Raw genomic sequence first — 19,278 nt, forward strand, 5'->3', positions numbered from 1 at the left:
AGACTTACATTTGGAGGATGTTTACTACAACCTTTTTCACACAAGTTTAATTAAGAAGGTGACAATTTTCTGTTTTGTAATCAAACTTCATGTGTCAGATGACATGTTTTTTAGTTTGTCGACATGTGCCCCAATTTACTGGTTATGTAAACACCATACAAAAAAAAATAAGTTTCCCTAGAACAACAAACTATTGATCTTTGTTTCCTAAATGCAAAGTTTTCAGGAAATTCATTTATTTGCATTTATTTTGCATCCGAGTGTAAGCCAAAACCATCAATTGGTGCTACACTGATGACAGGGCCAGAAGAACAGCCCACTTACCTAGCAATTATGTAACTGAAGGTGTACGTCATGAGCGCCTGTGCAGCACAGCTCCACCTCTGAGCTACCCTTCCCTCCAGCTTTGAATATACTGTTGCGCTTTCATTGGTCAAGGAGCGACCATCACAGGGCATCCCTCCCTGATTGGATAGCCTACCAACTTATTCAGCCCACCAGCTGCCTCTCAATCATTTTCATAATGCAGAGTTATCAGTACAGAGAGCTCCGCCCCAACAGGCCACGCCCCAACACTTCCTTACGTTTTTCTTTGATGTGCCTTTCTTTCTCCCTGTCTCATCCATGCTCCTAGGGAATGGCTATTGGTGGGTTAGCCATCAATGGAGACATCATAGTTAACATCAGTGGCATGAAGCCATTGATTGGAATCCATCAATGGTTTGCACCCATCGATGGACATCCCCAGTGTGAAAAAGAGCAGGTGGTGGGCCAAGCATTAAAATGGGAGGGGCTTAGTGGACTACTGTGGTGGGTGGCTAAGCACTGTGCCACTGCACAGAGTTAAAAAATAAATAAATCTATCTATCACACACAGAGGGGAACAAGCAAGCAAAACCTCAACCATTCAAGTATCAATAGTTATCCCTACTTACTCCCCTCAGTGTGTGATAGCCTCTCTCTGCCTCCCTACCCCTGTTACAGTCTCCAATCCTGTCTTTCCCTGAGCCTGCAATAGTCTCTTCCTCTGTCTCACACTTTCTGTTTATGGTTATACTAGCCAAAGCAATCCATTCTAATCCCATTGATAAGCCCGTAAAGTGAATGTGTTTTCTACTGAAGTCTATAAATGTGTATTATGTTTGTGAAAATACTAACCCAACCATTAAAATTCTTAACAGTTATTTATATAGCGCACATATTCCGCAGCGCTTTACAGAGAATATTTGGCCATTCACATCAGTTCCTGCCCCAGTGGAGCTTACACTCTATATTCCCTATCAAATGTACACGCACACACATTCACGCTAGGGTTCATTTTATTAGAGCCAATTAACCTAACAGTGTATTTTTGGATTGTGGGAGGAAACTGGAGAACCCAGAAGAAACCCACGCAAGTACAGGAAGAGTATGTACAAACTCCACACAGTTAGAGCCATGGTGGGAAACAAACCCATGACCTCAGCGGTGTGAGGCAGTAATGCTAACCATTACACTATCCGTGCTGCCCACAGTAATAACAATGTAACGGTAAATATTCATCTGTGATGATAAAAAATAACCAAAAGGAAACCAAACAGACACAAATAGCAGCTTCAAAGGTTTCATCTTGTCAACTCGGGAGGTGACAGAAAGAGAGAGAGAGAGAGAGAGAGAGATAATCACATTCCATATACTTCAGGAGATTGTACAATCAGTATTCCCTATTTCACCTATCACCTTGTATTCTAGTAAGCAATAGTGAAGACTGGGCAAACAGCTCATCCAGCTTTAATAAACAGGACTTTATATTAGGTATTAAAGGGTGCAATACCAGTTCTACAACAACTGAAAAACTACAAGAGACTATGGTACATTTACTAAGCAGTGATAAGAGCAGAGAAGTGAGCCAGTGGAGAAATTTCCCCATCAACCAATCAGCAGCTCTGTATCATTTTAAAGTATGCAAATTATAGATGTTACTTCAGTGCTGATTGGTTGCCATGGGCAACTTCTCCACTGGCTCACTTCTCCGCTCTTATCACTGCTTAGTAAATGTCCCCTTATGGGGGTAATTTAGATCTGATTGCTGCTGTGCGTTTTCGCACAGTGGGTGATCAGGTCCAAACTGCGCATGCGTATCCACCGCAATGCGCAGGTGCGTCAGACGGCTACAATGGGCATCGCCGGTCAGCGACGGGATGGTGCTAAGGATCCATTCGTACGGGCGTACGCAAGGTGATTGACAGGAAGAGGCTGTTTGTGGGTGGTAAAATGAGTGTTTACAGGGGGTTCACTACGATATGCCGGCGGTCGGGCTCCCGGCGACCAGCATACTGGCGCCGGGAGCCCGACCGCCGGCATACCGACAGTGTGGCGAGCACAAATGAGCCCCTTGCGGGCTCGCCACGCATGCCACACTATTTTATTCTCCCTCCAGGGGGGTCGTGGACCCCCACGAGGGAGAATAAGTCTCGGTATGCCGGCTGTCGGGATCCCGGCGCCGGTATACTGTGCGCCGGGATCCCGTCAGTCGGCATACTGAAGACCACCCTTTACAGGGAGTGTCCGGAAAAATGCAGGTGTTCCCAAGAGTTTTCAGGGAGGGTGTCTGACGTCAGCTACTGCACCAATAAGCAGGATTCAATCGCACTGGACGAGTAAGTCCTGTGCTGCGCAGAGAGTGCACAAACTGATTTTTAGCAGCTTTGCAACACATTGCATCACACACTTGCACAGTGAAAATACACTCCCACTGTAGGCGGCGACTATCTGATCGCAGGACAGCAAAAAACGCAGCCCAGTGATCAGATCTGAATTACATGTTCTAAGCAGCGATAAAAGTGGAGAAATTAGCCAGTTGAGAAGTTGCCCATGGCAACCAATCAGCTGCTCTGTATATTTTTATAGTATGCAAATTATAAATGTTACTTCAATTCTGATTGGTTGCCATGGGCAACATCTCCACTGGATCACTTCTCCACTTTTATCACTGCTTAGTACATGTCCCCCTTAAATCTATATGTGCACCAACTGAGAAAAATGGCCATTTAGGTAGAGACAGTCAAAGTGTTAATGTTAGTGTTGTTGTGTTAATGCAATTATACGGTAATATGTTTAATAACTACATCCAGTTTAGGTCCATTGATATGCAACTTTTTGGTGTGAGGGATTTGCTGAATGAGTGATTGGGGGTTAGTGTAGTAGTAAAAAAAACAAAAAAAAAAAACCGTAAAGTAAGGGTACTGAACTATTTGGGTTCATATATATCCATTAAAAAGTAGAAGAAAAATGGGGGCGTGGCCTAGAAGCCATTCAGAACGGACGTGTTCTCCTTGGGCTCCTACTCACCAGTGGATATAACCACTCATACTCCCCCAAGGCATGCTCCAAATCCCTGTGTTTTACTCCCCCTTTGCCTCACCTATCAGGGGACAGTGCTCGCGGAGCCGGGAGAGGCTCTAGGCCTCTCTGCGGGTTGCGGCCTGCTCCCCCTGCACGGACCGGGACCTGGAGTTCCAGGTCTGCCCAGCTGACGGACCGCGGGATACCGCCGGCCCTCCTGATCCCTTCCGAGACCCGGCGGCGCCCGGCCCGACCCCTGTTACACTTACTACAGCGGGTGCAGTCCTCTCTGCCTCCCGCCTCGGCTCTCTGCGGCTGCCGCAGCTACTTGTCTCCCCGGACCGGGCTAACTCCCGCCATCCTCCGTCACCCCCTGAGACGGCTCCCGGAGCGGTGCTTCCTGCCGCGTAGAGACGGAGCAGCGGCTTTGCAGGATGGAGCACCCGGCGTCTTACCTTCCCTCTGCAGCCTGACGGGGGATCGTGTAGTGGACGGGGGGACCCGGCAGCGGGAGGTAAGGCTCGCTGGTGCGCGGCGGTGGCTGGCTGACGCTCCTGGTGCCCCTAGTACGCTGCTCCCCGGCCCGCAGTTCTCGGCCCTGCAAGTGCCGTTCAGTAGCGGGAGACGGCAGATGAGAGCAGCCCCCACTAAAAAGGGACTCCAGCAGATTAATAAAGCAGGTGACTGCTGGTGCACGTTTCTCTCCAAATTAGTGTGGCCTGTACACCCCAACTGGGCGCTCCCCCGGCACCTACTGCCCAGCCTTGACTCTCATCATCTGAGTCCCTACTCCTGCCCCCCCCCCTCATACCTCTCTACCTCCCTGACTTCCGTTGCTAGCTCCTAGTAGAGCCAGGGAGTACCGGAGTCCCCGCGGATTGCGGCAAGCCCGCCTCCTGGAAGCAGCCACCTTAACTCCATCTACCTGGGGGCTCTCGGTCCAGCTGTGTTGGCCCGCCCGGCACCTGCCCGCAGCACTGGGACTTTGTTCTGGATGCCATTCCCCCCTGCGGATTCCCCTGCTGCGGTGATTGCTGACGTGCGGCAGCCCTTCCCGCTCCAGCCTATCCTACCTAAGTGTGTAACCGCACCTCCCAACTGTTGGTGGCCACCTTGCTCACGTCTATTGCTGCTTCTACCCATCTGCGACCTGTGCCCACCGATTGCACTTCACCCGCAGAGCCCCCCGTGACTCGCAGCTGTGCCTCGACTGCTCGGCGGGGAGCGGTTCCCCATGAGACGGTGCTAGAGTGCCCTGTGGTTGCCCACGACGCCTAACAGCCTCCATGCCCAGCTGATCACACCATAACACGACCTTCCAGTGGTTCTCTCTCTGGCTATCTGGTTACTTCAATATCGTCTCCTTATTCAGTGCTTTATCTGCCCTTTCCTACTTCAATCTACCCGCCGAGGTGCAACCATGTCTAAGTCCAACGCGACCACAAGAAAACGTGCAGGAACGGATATCTCTCAACACTTCACTAAAAACGACAAGAGCGACAAACCTTCCTTGCCTTCAGGCCCCCCCTCTCCTAGTCTATCCTCGTCAGATAGAGAGGATCCGTCCCCCTCACCCGCTCTATCAACCAAAGAGGATATCCTGGCCTTGAAATCGCTTATAGTGGACTTTAAAGAATCGCTAGAGTCCAAATTAGACCGAGGGGTGACTTCAATCAGATTAGATATTTCGTCTCTATCCTCTAGGACCTCCAAATTGGAATCCAGACAGGACATTCTCCAAAAGGATCACATAGATACGGTCGAGGATGTCGATCACCTCATCCAGGATATAGGAGCTGCGCCAAGAACGAGGACTTGGAAAATCGTGAAAGGAGAAATAACCTCCGAATCCGCAATATCCCAGAGTCTATTCTCCCAGTGGCTCTTGAGCCATATCTACAAAGGTTATTCGCCACACTTGTGCCAATTATAGGCCCTCGGGAGCTACCCATGGAAAGGGCTCACAGGGCCCTCCGACCTAAACCTCGTGATGGCGATCCCCCTAGGGACGTTGTCATGCGCTTTCTTAGTTTTAAGGATAAAGAACTGGTTCTCCTCCCGACTCGGGGCAAGCCGCACATAATGTTTGAGGACTCCAAGCTACAGTTCTTTCAAGATTTGGCTCCCTCGACAATACTCAAAAGGAGAGAACTTAGGGACCTCACCTCCACGCTCCGCACGCGTGGTATCCGATATCGCTGGGGTTTTCCCTTTAAACTGCTGGTCAATTACAATGGCAAAACTATCGTCATCAAAGGTCCAAGAGACGGGGGGATTTCCTGTCACACTTAGAGGACTCTGACCCCCCACCTGGGCCTGTCACCAATTCTCGATCTGATTAAATAATCTCGCACTCGCGGTCATGTGACCACTTTTCTCGTTATACTGTTCTAGTTACTGCACTGATTGTTTGTTTTGTTTCAGATCATCATCCTGGATAGCACTGAATGCCTACTGTTAATTGTCTGTCCCCTTTTTTCCCTCGTACCACTTCACTATTCTTGCTAGTCATAAATCCGAGGCTAAGTTTGTTTTACTGTTTCTGTTCTCGCGGCACTTACTGTCGCTCAATTATTATTGACGCATAACCTATAATCACGTTTGCATTCCAGGATGTTTAGTTAGAATCTTTAAGTAACTTAGTAGCTCAGGTTATTGTAATATTGTTAATTCTATGCCTACTATTAGGCTCTGCACACTTTCTCTTTTATTCTATCATATGTTCTTCACGCACTGGTTCTTAACCCTCATGGCCATAATTGTGCATTTCACACAGACCACCACTGGAGGGACATGTTTCCCCACTGTTTTTGCCTACTACACAAGTTCACTATGTTGATTTTTAGTCTTTAGTACCGCCTCCCCGTCCTTTCCCCTCTGTTGAGGGAATACGATTGATACTCGTTACTCCCCCTCTCCGGATCTACCGATCCTACTCGCTGTGCCTGTTCCTTCTCGCTGGTCGTAAGGAACCCCTGCACAGACCCCTCCCCCCCCCGACACTCTCTCTTGGTATCTGTTTCCTTTTTCTTCTTTCTCGCCTTCCTTCTCTCTCCTCCGTTGGGTCGGGATCCTTTTTCCGTTCCCTTTCCCCCCCCCTCCCCTTTTTTTTTTCTTTCTTCCCCTCCTCTCTCTCCCTCTTCTCCCCCTCCCCACTCTCCCCTCTTAGGCGCCTTCCAATATGCCCCTAATCTTGGCATCTTTGAACGCCAAGGGACTCAATACCCCTCAGAAACGTTCGTCCCTGTTCCGCTCTCTCCAGACTCTTAAAGCGGGAATAGTGTTTATTCAGGAAACTCATTTTAAATCCCGGTTGCACCTGACCCTGTCCACTAGACGCTACCCAACGACCTTTTACTTCTCAAGTCAATCAAAACACAATGGGGTGGCCATTCTGATCCACTCTAAAATCCCATTTACGCTACACTCGACCCACACGGACGACGGCCGCTATATCATTCTGACGGGCACGCTAGGACATTTAGAATGCACGATCGCCACTGTTTATGCTCCCAACATTGGGCAACCCTCTTTTTTTAACTCTTTTTTTGCAGATCTAACTTAAGTCAGAAAAGGTTATTTATTACTAGGGGGAGACTTTAACACCTTCCCAGACACCTACCTAGACAAATCTTCTGGCCCGTACCGCCCACAATGCGACTCTTCCTCACAATCCTTAACTAAACATATCCACGAATCCGGCCTCGTTGATGTTTGGCGGGCCCTTAACCCAACAGCCAAGGACTATACCTTTTTCTCGATCCCGCACCAAACATATTCCCGAATCGATTTTTTTTTCTGCAGCACGCTAGTCTCTAAACTCATAACGGACTCTTCTATTATCACCAACCACTGGTCTGACCATTCCATCATCACTTCCACCTTTGACTTTCTCGACACTCTGACAACCCGTCCTAACTGGCAATTAAACGAGACACTTTTGAAAATCCCTAACTTTCAAGACAAAATTAATCTGGCTATAGCCGACTATTTTTCCTTGAATATTACTGACTCCTCTTGTACCCCATTAGTCTGGGAAGCTCACAAGGCTGTTATTAGAGGCCACATTATCAGCTACGCATCACATAGGAATAGGGAACACAAGAAGAAAATATTGTCCCTCACAGATGAGGTCCACAACCTAGAAACCTTGCATAAACAACGGCCCTCACGCTCTCTCTACACAAAACTCACATCTGCGAGGGCAGATCTGAACGCTTTACTGGCCAAAAAAACTGAGCGCTCACTCCGCTGGCTAAAACATAAATTCTATGAAAAGAGCAACAAAGCTGATACGCTGTTGGCCAGCAGACTGGCTATTAAAGATGACAATGGCTCCCTTCAGTATAATCCAGCGACTATTAATTCTCTTTTCAAGACTTACTACGAGCGGCTTTACAATCTACATGACACCTCATCTTCTTTGACTCCGACCCATCCTACGACCTCTGACTATTTGACGTCTACTGACCTGCCCCGTATCGACTCAACTACCTCTTCGGATCTTGATAAACCTATATCCCCTGAAGAAATCAATCTTGCCATCAAATTCCAGAAGCCTTCCAAAGCCCCAGGCCCGGACGGCTTTCCGATGTCCTATTATAAAACTTTTCAACCCGCACTACTCCCCCACCTCACAACAGTATTTAATCTTATACTGGACAGATCTCCCTTCCACTCCCACACAACTAAGGCTGTTATTACTGTGATCCCAAAACCCGACAAAGACCTCCAGCTTCTATCTAATTACCGGCCTATATCACTTCTGAACTGTGATTTGAAAAATTTTCGCTAAAGTATTGGCCAATAGACTTAACCCTATTCTCCCCTCACTCATACACCCTGATCAGGTGGGCTTTGTCCCGTCTAGACAGGCACTCGATAACACTAGACGCGTAATCGATATTATCCATCATGTTAATCTACATAAGATCCTGTCATTGGCACTTGCTTTGGATGCAGAGAAAGACTTCGACAAGGGTATCATGGCCTTTCATGCAGCAGACCCTACAGTGCTTTGGCTTTTAAGGTAAATTTCTACAGGTCATACAGGCCCTATACCAAAACCCTTCGGCGTCAGTACATTTTAACGGTTTGCTATCAGACACCTTTAAAATCTCAAATGGAACCCGACAGGGGTGCCCACTATCTCCTCTTATATTCACGCTTGTTATCAAACCCCTTGCAAATCGTATCCGCGCCAATCCTGACATCTCCGGGGTCTGTGTCAACCATGCCCAATATACCATCTCCCTCTTTGCCGATGATATCCTTTTGACCCTGAAGAACCCAACTATCTCTCTCCTGAACCTCTTCCGAGAACTATCCATGTATGGCGCCCTCTCGGGATACAAGATTAGCCAGACAAAATCAGAAGCCCTCTCCCTACACATCCCTAAACCTATAAAATCTCAACTACAAAATAATTAAAATTTTTCATGGCGCAGGCATTCACTTAAGTACCTTGGGGTTTCCATTACCAAATCCTAAAGTTCTCTCTACAGAGCCAACTATCCCCCGTTAATTGCTTCTATTCTTAAGGATATCCATCAATGGGAATCCTACCTACTCTCTTGGGTGGGCCGTATCAACGCAATAAAAATGAATGTCCTCCCCAAACTCCTATACTTATTTCAGACGCTTCCAATTTCGGTTCCTCACCAGGCTCTTGCTACCCTCCAATCTTCTCTAGGTAAATTTATTTGGAACCACAAAAAGCCCAGAATACACCGAGATATTTTAGCCAAACACTCTCGGAATGGTGGTCTTAGCCTCCCCATCCTCCGACATTATTACGACGTGACTAGGCTGAGCCAAATGATCGCCTGGCATACCCCAAAACATACGAAAAGATGGGTTGACTTGGAAAGTGATCTTGCGGAAGTCCCGTCGATTTCATACTTACCTTGGCTCTCTAGAAAACAATGCTCTCATTCTCGTTACCCTTCACCCACAATAAAACTGACACTTAGCCATTGGCAGAATCTGAACAAAAAATTAAAACTTTCCACTCATCCCTCCCCCTTGACCCCCATATGGTATAATTCAGCATTTCCCCCAGGGCTTTCCCAACGAATGGCCCGCCCTTGGATCTCGGCAGGTGCCACTAGAATCCACCATTTCACAGGGACACACGCCCTTAAATCATTCTCCGACTTGCAAACTACATATCATTTACCCAATTCTCTGTTTTACCAATATCTACAAATCCGTCACTTCCTTTCTTCTCTTCATCTATCATTTCCATTGCCGGTTCCCTCCCCCCGTTGAGAGATTCTGCATCTACAACTCTACCGATAGGGGCGTAATCTCTCTTCTCTATAAAACCATCCTCAACCCTGAAGCTCCCTCTCTCGAACCGCACGAGCTGGCATGGGAGGCGGATCTCGGGCAACACTTCGATGAGGAAGAGTGGAGCGTAATTCGCAACGTAATTTCGCAATGCTTCATCAGCGTAGCAATTTGCTAAAACTCATACAAAATATATACGAGATGGTACTTGGTACCGGATCGGCTGCACAGGATCTACCCTAATACCTCCAATCTCTGCTGGAGGAACTGCGGCCAAGTGGGCACATTTTATCACATCTGGTGGACCTGCCCGGTAATCGCCAAGTATTGGGAGATGGTCCGCACGCTCTCCTCTCAACTAATTGATTTACCCGCACCTCTCTCGCCCGCTAACCTTCTTCTCTGCGCCCCACACGATTTTATTTCTAGAGACTCGAAAAAACTGATCCTCTTTATTTCGTGCGCAGCTAAATATCAAATAGCGCGTAATTGGAAGAACTCTGAAGCCCCCAGCCGTCAGGCATTAATAAACAGAATTTGGTTTGTTGCGAACATGGAATATATTACCAGCCTCCAGCGCAATACAGTACATAAATTTCACTCCGTCTGGCTTCCCTGGTACCGACACCATGACTACCCCCTCCCAGGATTGAACTAAGTACGGGCTCCAACCTACAACTTTTCCCCCTCCACCCTTCTCCTCCCCCCCCGCCCCTTTTTTCCTCTCGATCTTTTCTCTTTTTATCTCTTCTCCTCCTCCCCTCATTCCCTTTACACTTAGCAGATCTCTGACCCATAGAGGGATCCTCTTTTCTTTTTTTTTCTTCTTCTTTCTTCTCCATCTCTTGATCTTTCTCCCCAGTTCTCCTTCTTTCACTTGTTCGACCTCTCTATTTTGCTATTTACCTAGGGTCTCCATTTTAGCTCGGTACCTTACGAGCTTGTGCTTCTTCCCAACGTTGTGTCTCTCTTTCTTCTAAAACTATCTAATTACTTTTACATTCAACCTCTAGATGTGACAATGACACTATATGTACCTCTACTCCTTTACTACTTATTTGGGAGTTATTTGAAGCATTTATATCTATGCTGGCTACCCAGCCACGTGTACACCGATTGTATCTTTGTTATCGTGCTCTCTACTGTTTTGTATGCTTTTCCCTTTCAATAAAAAATTATATGATTGGAAAAAAAAAATGTAGAAGAAAAACTTGTTAAGAAGTTTGGTACATTTAATGTCTACATCTACAGTATATAGGGGGTCATTCCGAGTTGATCGCTCGCTAGCTAGTTTTAGCAGCCGTGCAAACGCTATGCCGACGCCCACTGGGGAGTGTATTTTAGCTTAGCAAAAGTGCGAACAGTTTGTGCAGCTTCAGAGTAGCTCTGAACCTACTCAGCGCTTGCGATCACTTCAGCCTATTCGTGTCCGGATTTGACGTCATACACCTGCCCAGCGAACGCCCAGCCATGCCTGCGTTTTTTCAGACACGCCTGCATTTTTGCAAACACTCCCTGAAAACGGTCAGTTGACACCCAGTAATGCCCCCTTCCTGTCTATCTTCTTGCGGCCGCCAGTGCAAAGGAAAACTTTGCTAGAACCTGAGCACAACTACAAAGAGCTTTGTACCCGTACGTCACGCGTGCACATTGCGGGGCATACACATGCGCAGAAATGCCGTTTTTCACCTGATCGCTGTGCTGCGAAAATCGGCAGCAAGCGATCAACTTGGAATGACCCCCATAGAGTATTGCAGTGCTTGGTATAGTGATGTTAGTCCACACACTAATGAGTTAAAGAGCAATGCAGGTTTATTTTGGTATACACACAAGTGACTTGAATTGTACTGTTATACTGAGTAATTGTCCCTTTATAGTATACAGAGTAACACAGTACTTGTAGCTGTACTTATCAGTATAGTATGTGCGGTATGTCAGCAGGGGTTGTCTCCGGTGGTGAGGGATGGAGGCATGCACGGCCATGCAGTCTGACTCCCGCTGTGAAGGGAATACACTGCCCGGTTCTTTAATAGCACCGGCAGCGCAGTACATGCAGGAACACCTATGTGTGTCTCTCTCTCTCCGTACACTGAGCTCCGATCCCAGTCTCAGCTCACACACACTCTCACTGTCACTAACGGACATGCGCTAAGCTCCGCCTTCCATAGATACTGGCACTAGGAGATGAACACTAGGGGATGCACCCATGTGATCCTCTGGTACAGGAGACAGGCACAGAGGTCACCATTTACCAACATATTCAAGGGTGGAGGTGTTCAGTTAAATGTACTACCATCCATAATACAGTATGCATTATGTTTTGTGTAATGTTTGTGGGGTTTTTATCAATCTACTTACCCTATGATTCTTTGAATTAATGTAACAAAGCCCTTACAACAAGCATATTTCATTTCTTCACTAAGTGTCCTTAGAATGTACATTTTATGCAAAGCAAGGAAAAATGTGTCTGCCACCCTATATACTAGATCAGTGGTTCTGATACTTTCTCATACGTCCTAGAGGATGCTGGGGACTCCAAAAGGACCATGGGGTATAGACGGATCCGCAGGAGCCTGGGCACACTATAAAGACTTAAACTGGGTGTGAACTAGTGATGTGCACCGGACATTTTTCGGGTTTTGTGTTTTGGATTCGGTTTCGCGGCCGTGTTTTGGATTCAGACGCGTTTTGGCAAAACCTCCCTGAAAATTTTTTGTCGGATTCGGGTGTGTTTTGGATTCGGGTGTTTTTCACAAAAAAAACTCAAAAACAGCTTAAATCATAGAATTTGGGGGTCATTTTGATCCCATAGTATTATTAACCTCAATAACCATAATTTCCACTCATTTTCAGTCTATTCTGAACACCTCACACCTCACAATATTATTTTTAATCCTAAAATTTGCACCGAGGTCGCTGGATGACTAAGCTAAGCGACCCTAGTGGCCGACACAAACACCGTGCCCATCTAGGAGTGGCACTGCAGTGTCACGCAGGATGGCCCTTCCAATAAACACTCCCCAAACAGCACATGACGCAAAGAAAAAAAGAAGCGCAATGAGGTAGCTGTGTGAGTAAGCTAAGCGACCCTAGTGGCCGACACAAACACCTGGCCCATCTAGGAGTGGCACTGCAGTGTCACGCAGGATGGCCCTTCCAATAAACACTCCCCAAACAGCACATGACGCAAAGAAAAAAAGAGGCGCAATGAGGTAGCTGTGTGAGTAAGATAAGCGACCCTAGTGGCCGACACAAACACCTGGCCCATCTAGGAGTGGCACTGCAGTGTCACGCAGGATGGCCCTTCCAATAAACACTCCCCAAACAGCACATGACGCAAAGAAAAAAAGAGGCGCAATGAGGTAGCTGTGTGAGTAAGCTAAGCGACCCAAGTGGCTGACAGAAACACCTGGCCCATCTAGGATTGGCACTGCAGTGTCAGACAGGATGGCACTTCAAAAAAATAGTCCCCAAACAGCACATGATGCAAAGAAAAAAAGAGGTGCACCAAGGTCGCTGGATGGCTAAGCTAAGCGACACAAGTGGCCGACACAAACACCTGGCCCATCTAGGAGTGGCACTGCAGTGTCAGGCAGGATGGCACTTCAAAAAAATAGTCCCCAAACAGCAAATGATGCAGGGAAAAATGAAAGAAAAAAGAGGTGCAAGATGGAATTGTCCTTGGGCCCTCCCACCCACCCTTATGTTGTATAAACAGGACATGCACACTTTAACAAACCCATCATTTCAGCGACAGGGTCTGCCACACAACTGTGACTGAAATGACTGGTTGGTTTGGGCCCCCACCAAAAAAGAAGCAATCAATCTCTCCTTGCACAAACTGGCTCTACACAGGCAAGATGTCCACCTCCTCCTCATCGTCTGATTCCTCACCCCTTTCACTGTGTACATCCCCCTCCTCACAGATTATTAATTCGTCCCCACTGGAATCCACCATCTCAGGTCCCTGTGTACTTTCTGGAGGCAATTGCTGGTGAATGTCTCCATGGAGGAATTGATTATAATTCATTTTGATGAACATCATCTTCTCCACATTTTGTGGAAGTAACCTCGTACGCCGATTGCTGACAAGGTGAGCGGCTGCACTAAGTAAACACTCTTTCGGAGTACACACTGGAGGGGGGGCAACTTAGGTAAAATAAACCAGTTTCTGCAAGGGCCTCCAAATTGCCTCTTTTTCCTGCCAGTATACGTACGGACTGTCTGACGTGCCTACTTGGATGCGGTCACTCATATAATCCTCCACCATTCTTTCAATAGTGAGAGAATCATATGCAGTGACAGTTTACGACATGTCTGTAATCGTTGGCAGGTCCTTCAGTCCGGACCAGATGTCAGCACTCGCTCCAGACTGCCCTGCATCACCGCCAGCGGGTGGGCTCGGAATTCTTAGCCTTTTCCTTGCACCCCCAGTTGCGGGAGAATGTGAAGGAGCAGCTGTTGACGGGTCACGTTCCGCTTGACTTGACAATTTTCTCACCAGCAGGTCTTTGAACCTCTGCAGACTTGTGTCTGCCGGAAAGAGAGATACAGCGTAGGTTTTAAATCTAGGATCGAGCACGGTGGCCAAAATGTAGTGCTCTGATTTCAACAGATTGACCACCCGTGAATCCTGGTTAAGCGAATTAAGGGCTCCATCCACAAGTCCCACATGCCTAGCGGAATCGCACTGTTTTAGCTCCTCCTTCAATGTCTCCAGCTTCTTCTGCAAAAGCCTGATGAGGGGAATGACCTGACTCAGGCTGGCAGTGTCTGAACTGACTTCACGTGTGGCAAGTTCAAAGGGTTGCAGAACCTTGCACAACGTTGAAATCATTCTCCACTGCGCTTGAGTCAGGTGCATTCCCCCTCCTTTGCCTATATTGTAGGCAGATGTATAGGCTTGAATGGCCTTTTGCTGCTCCTCCATCCTCTGAAGCATATAGAGGGTTGAATTCCACCTCGTTACCACCTCTTGCTTCAGATGATGACAGTGCAAAACATGGGACGTGCTGGAATTTGCCCAGATGTAATGCACGCACAATATTGCTGGCGTTGTCCGATGTCACAAATCCCCAGGAGAGTCCATTTGGGGTAAGCCATTCTGCGATGATGTTCCTCAGTTTCCGTAAGAGGTTGTCAGCTGTGTGCCTCTTCTGGAAAGCGGTGATACAAAGCGTAGCCTGCCTAGGATACGAGTTGGCGTTTGCGAGATGCTGCTACTGGTGCCGCCGCTGCTGTTCTTGCTGTGGGAGGCAATACATCTACCCAGTGGGCTGTCACAGTCATATAGTCCTGAGTCTGCCCTGCTCCACTTGTCCACATGTCCGTGGTTAAGTGGACATTGGGTACAACTGCATTTTTTGGGACACTGGTGACTCTTTTTCTGACGTCTGTGTACATTTTCGGTATCGCCTGCCTAGAGAAATGGAACCTAGATGGTATTTGGTACCGGGGACACAGTACCTCAATCAAGTCTGTAGTTGCCTGTGAATTAACGGTGGATAACGGAAACACGTTTCTCACCGCCCAGGCTGCCAAGGCCTGAGTTATCCGCTTTGCAGCAGGATGACTGCTGTGATATTTCATCTTCCTCGCAAAGGACTGTTGGACAGTCAATTGCTTACTGGAAGTAGTACAAGTGGTCTTCCGACTTCCCCTCTGGGATGATGATCGACTCCCAGCAGCAACAACAGCAGCGCCAGCAGCTGTAGGCGTTACACTCAAGGATGCATCGGAGGAATCCCAGGCAGGAGAGGACTCGTCAGACTTGCCAGTGACATGGCCTGCAGGACTATTGGCTTTCCTGTGTAAGGAGGAAATTGACACTGAGGGAGTTGGTGGTGTGGTTTGCAGGAGCTTGGTTACAAGAGGAAGGGATTTAGTGGTCAGTGGACTGCTTCCGCTGTCATCCAAAGTTTTTGAACTTGTCACTGACTTATGATGAATGCGCTGCAGGTGACGTATAAGGGAGGATGTTCCGAGGTGGTTAACGTCCTTACCCCTACTTATTACAGCTTGACAAAGGCAACACACGGCTTGACACCTGTTGTCCGCATTTGTGTTAAAATAATTCCACACCGAAGAGGTGATTTTTTTTTTGTTATTTGACCAGGCATGCCAATGGCCATATTCGTCCCACGGACAACAGGTGTCTCCCCGGGTGCCTGACTTAAACAAACCACCTCACCATCAGAATCCTCCTTGTCAATTTCCTCCTCAGCGCCAGCAACACCCATATCCTCATCCTGGTGTACTTCAACAGTGACATCTTCAATTTGACAATCAGGAACTGGACTGCGGGTGCTCCTTCCAGCACTTGCAGGGGGCGTGCAAATGGTGGAAGGCGCCACCTCTTCCCGTCCAGTGTTGGGAAGGTCAGGCATCACAGCCGACACAATTGGACTCTCCTTGGGGATTTGTGATTTAGAAGAACGCACAGTTCTTTGCTGTGCTTTTGCCAGCTTAAGTCTTTTCATTTTTCTAGCGAGAGGATGAGTGCTTCCATCCTCATGTGAAGATGAACCACTAGCCATGAACATAGGCCAGGGCCTCAGCCGTTCCTTGCCACTCCGTGTCGTAAGTGGCATATTGGCAAGTTTACGCTTCTCCTCAGACGCTTTTAATTTTGATTTTTGGGTCATTTTACTGAACTTTTGTTTTTTGGATTTTACATGCTCTCTACTATGACATTGGGCATCGGCCTTGGCAGACGACGTTGATGGCATTTCATCGTCTCGGCCATGACTAGTGGCAGCAGCTTCAGCACGAGGTGGAAGTGGATCTTGATCTTTCCCTATTTTACCCTCCACATTTTTGTTCTCCATTTTTTAATGTGTGGAATTATATGCCAGTATCAATAGCAATGGCCTACTACTATATATACTGCGCACAACTGAAATGCACCACAGGTATAGATGGATAGTATACTTGACGACACAGGGGTAGGTAGAGCAGTGGCCTACTGTACCGTACTGCTATATATTATATACTGGTGGTCAGCAAACTGTGCAAAACTGAAATACACCACAGGTATGGATGGATAGTATACTTGACGACACAGAGGTAGAAAGAGCAGTGGCCTACTGTACCGTACTGCTATATATTATATTCTGGTGGTCAGCAAACTGTGCAAAACTGAAATGCACCACAGGTATGGATGGATAGTATACTTGACGACACAGAAGTAGGTAGAGCAGTGGCCTACTGTACCGTACTGCTATATATTATATACTGGTGGTCAGCAAACTGTGCAAAACTGAAATGCACCACAGGTATGGATGGATAGTATACTTGACGACACAGAGGTAGGTAGAGCAGTGACCTACTGTACCGTACTGCTATATATTATATACTGGTGGTCAGCAAACTGTGCAAAACTGAAATGCACCACAGGTATGGATGGATAGTATACTTGATGACACAGAGGTAGGTAGAGCAGTGGCCTACTGTACCGTACTGCTATATATTATATACTGGTGGTCAGCAAACTGTGCAAAACTGAAATGCACCACAGGTATGGATGGATAGTATACTTGACGACACAGTAGTAGCTAGAGCAGTGGCCTACTGTACCGTACTGCTATATATTATATACTGGTGGTCAGCAAACTGTGCAAAACTGAAATGCACCACAGGTATGGATGGATAGTATACTTGACGACACAGAGGAAGGTAGAGCAGTGGCCTACTGTACCGTACTGCTATATATTATATACTGGTGGTCAGCAAACTGTGCAAAACTGAAATGCACCACAGGTATGGATGGATAGTATACTTGACGACACAGAGATAGGTAGAGCAGTGGCCTACTGTACCGTACTGCTATATATTATATACTGGTGGTCAGCAAACTGTGCAAAACTGAAATGCACCACAGGTATGGATGGATAGTATACTTGACGACACAGAGGTAGGTAGAGCAGTGGCCTACTGTACCGTACTGCTATATATTATATACTGGTGGTCAGCAAACTGTGCAAAACTGAAATGCACCACAGGTATGGATGGATAGTATACTTGACGACACAGAGGTAGGTAGAGCAGTGGCCTACTGTACCGTACTGCTATATATTATATACTGGTGGTCAGCAAACTGTGCAAAACTGAAATGCACCACAGGTATGGATGGATAGTATACTTGACGACACAGAGGTAGGTAGAGCAGTGGCCTACTGTACCGTACTGCTATATATTATATACTGGTGGTCAGCAAACTGTGCAAAACTGAAATGCACCACAGGTATGGATGGATAGTATACTTGACGACACAGAAGTAGGTAGAGCAGTAGCCTACTGTACCGTACTGCTATATATTATATACTGGTGGTCAGCAAACTGTGCAAAACTGAAATGCACCACAGGTATGGATGGATAGTATACTTGACGACACAGAGGTAGGTAGAGCAGTGGCCTACTGTACCGTACTGCTATATATTATATACTGGTGGTCAGCAAACTGTGCAAAACTGAAATGCACCACAGGTATGGATGGATAGTATACTTGACGACACAGAGGTAGGTAGAGCAGTGGCCTTCTGTACCGTACTCCTATATATTATATACTGGTGGTCAGCAAAATTATGCACTGTACTCCTACTATATACTACAATGCAGCACAGATATGGAGCGTTTTTCAGGCAGAGAACGTATAATACTGGTGGTCACTGGTCAGCAAAACTCTGCACTGTACTCCTCCTATATAATACTGCTGGTCACCAGTCCCCACAATAAAGCAGTGTGAGCACAGATATATGCAGCACACTGAGCACAGATATGGAGCGTTTTTCAGGCAGAGAACGTATAATACTGGTGGTCACTGGTCAGCAAAACTCTGCACTGTACTCCTCCTATATAATACTGCTGGTCCCCAGTCCCCACAATAAAGCAGTGTGAGCACAGATATATGCAGCACACTGAGCACAGATATGGAGCGTTTTTCAGGCAGAGAACGTATAATACTGGTGGTCACTGGTCAGCAAAACTCTGCACTGTACTCCTCCTATAATACTGCTGGTCCCCAGAATAAAGATATTTGCAGCCCCCTGAAACAAAGTGAGAGGACGCCAGCCACGTCCTCTCACTATCATTTCCAATGCACGAGTGAAAAATGGCGGCGACGCGCGGCTCCTTATATAGAATCTGAATCTCGCGAGAATCCGACAGCGGGATGATGACGTTCGGGCGCGCTCGGGTTAACCGAGCCATACGGGAGAATCCGAGTCTGCCTCGGACCCGTGTAAAATGGGTGAAGTTCGGGGGGTTCGGATTCCGAGGAACCGAACCCGCTCATCACTAGTGTGAACTGGCTCCTCCCTCTATGCCCCTCCTCCAGACCTCAGTTAGACTTTGTGCCCAGGAGTGATGGGTCACACACTAGGGGAGCTCTCCTGAGTTTCTCTGAAAGACTTTATGTTAGGTTTTTTATTTTCAGGCAGACCTGCTGGCTACAGGCTCCCTGCATCGTGGGACTGAGGGGAGAGAAGCAGGACCTACTTCTTCTTAGTTTAAAGGCTCTGCTTCTCGGCTACTGGACACCATTAGCTCCAGAGGGTTCGATCACTTGGTGCGCCTAGCTGCTTGTTCCCGGAGCCACGCCATCACCCCCCTCACAGAAGCCAGAAGAAAGAAGCCGGGTGAGTATGTGAAGAACAGAAGACTTCA

The sequence above is a fragment of the Pseudophryne corroboree genome, chromosome 6 (genome assembly GCF_028390025.1).
Source record: "Pseudophryne corroboree isolate aPseCor3 chromosome 6, aPseCor3.hap2, whole genome shotgun sequence".
NCBI classification, from domain to species: domain Eukaryota; kingdom Metazoa; phylum Chordata; class Amphibia; order Anura; family Myobatrachidae; genus Pseudophryne; species Pseudophryne corroboree.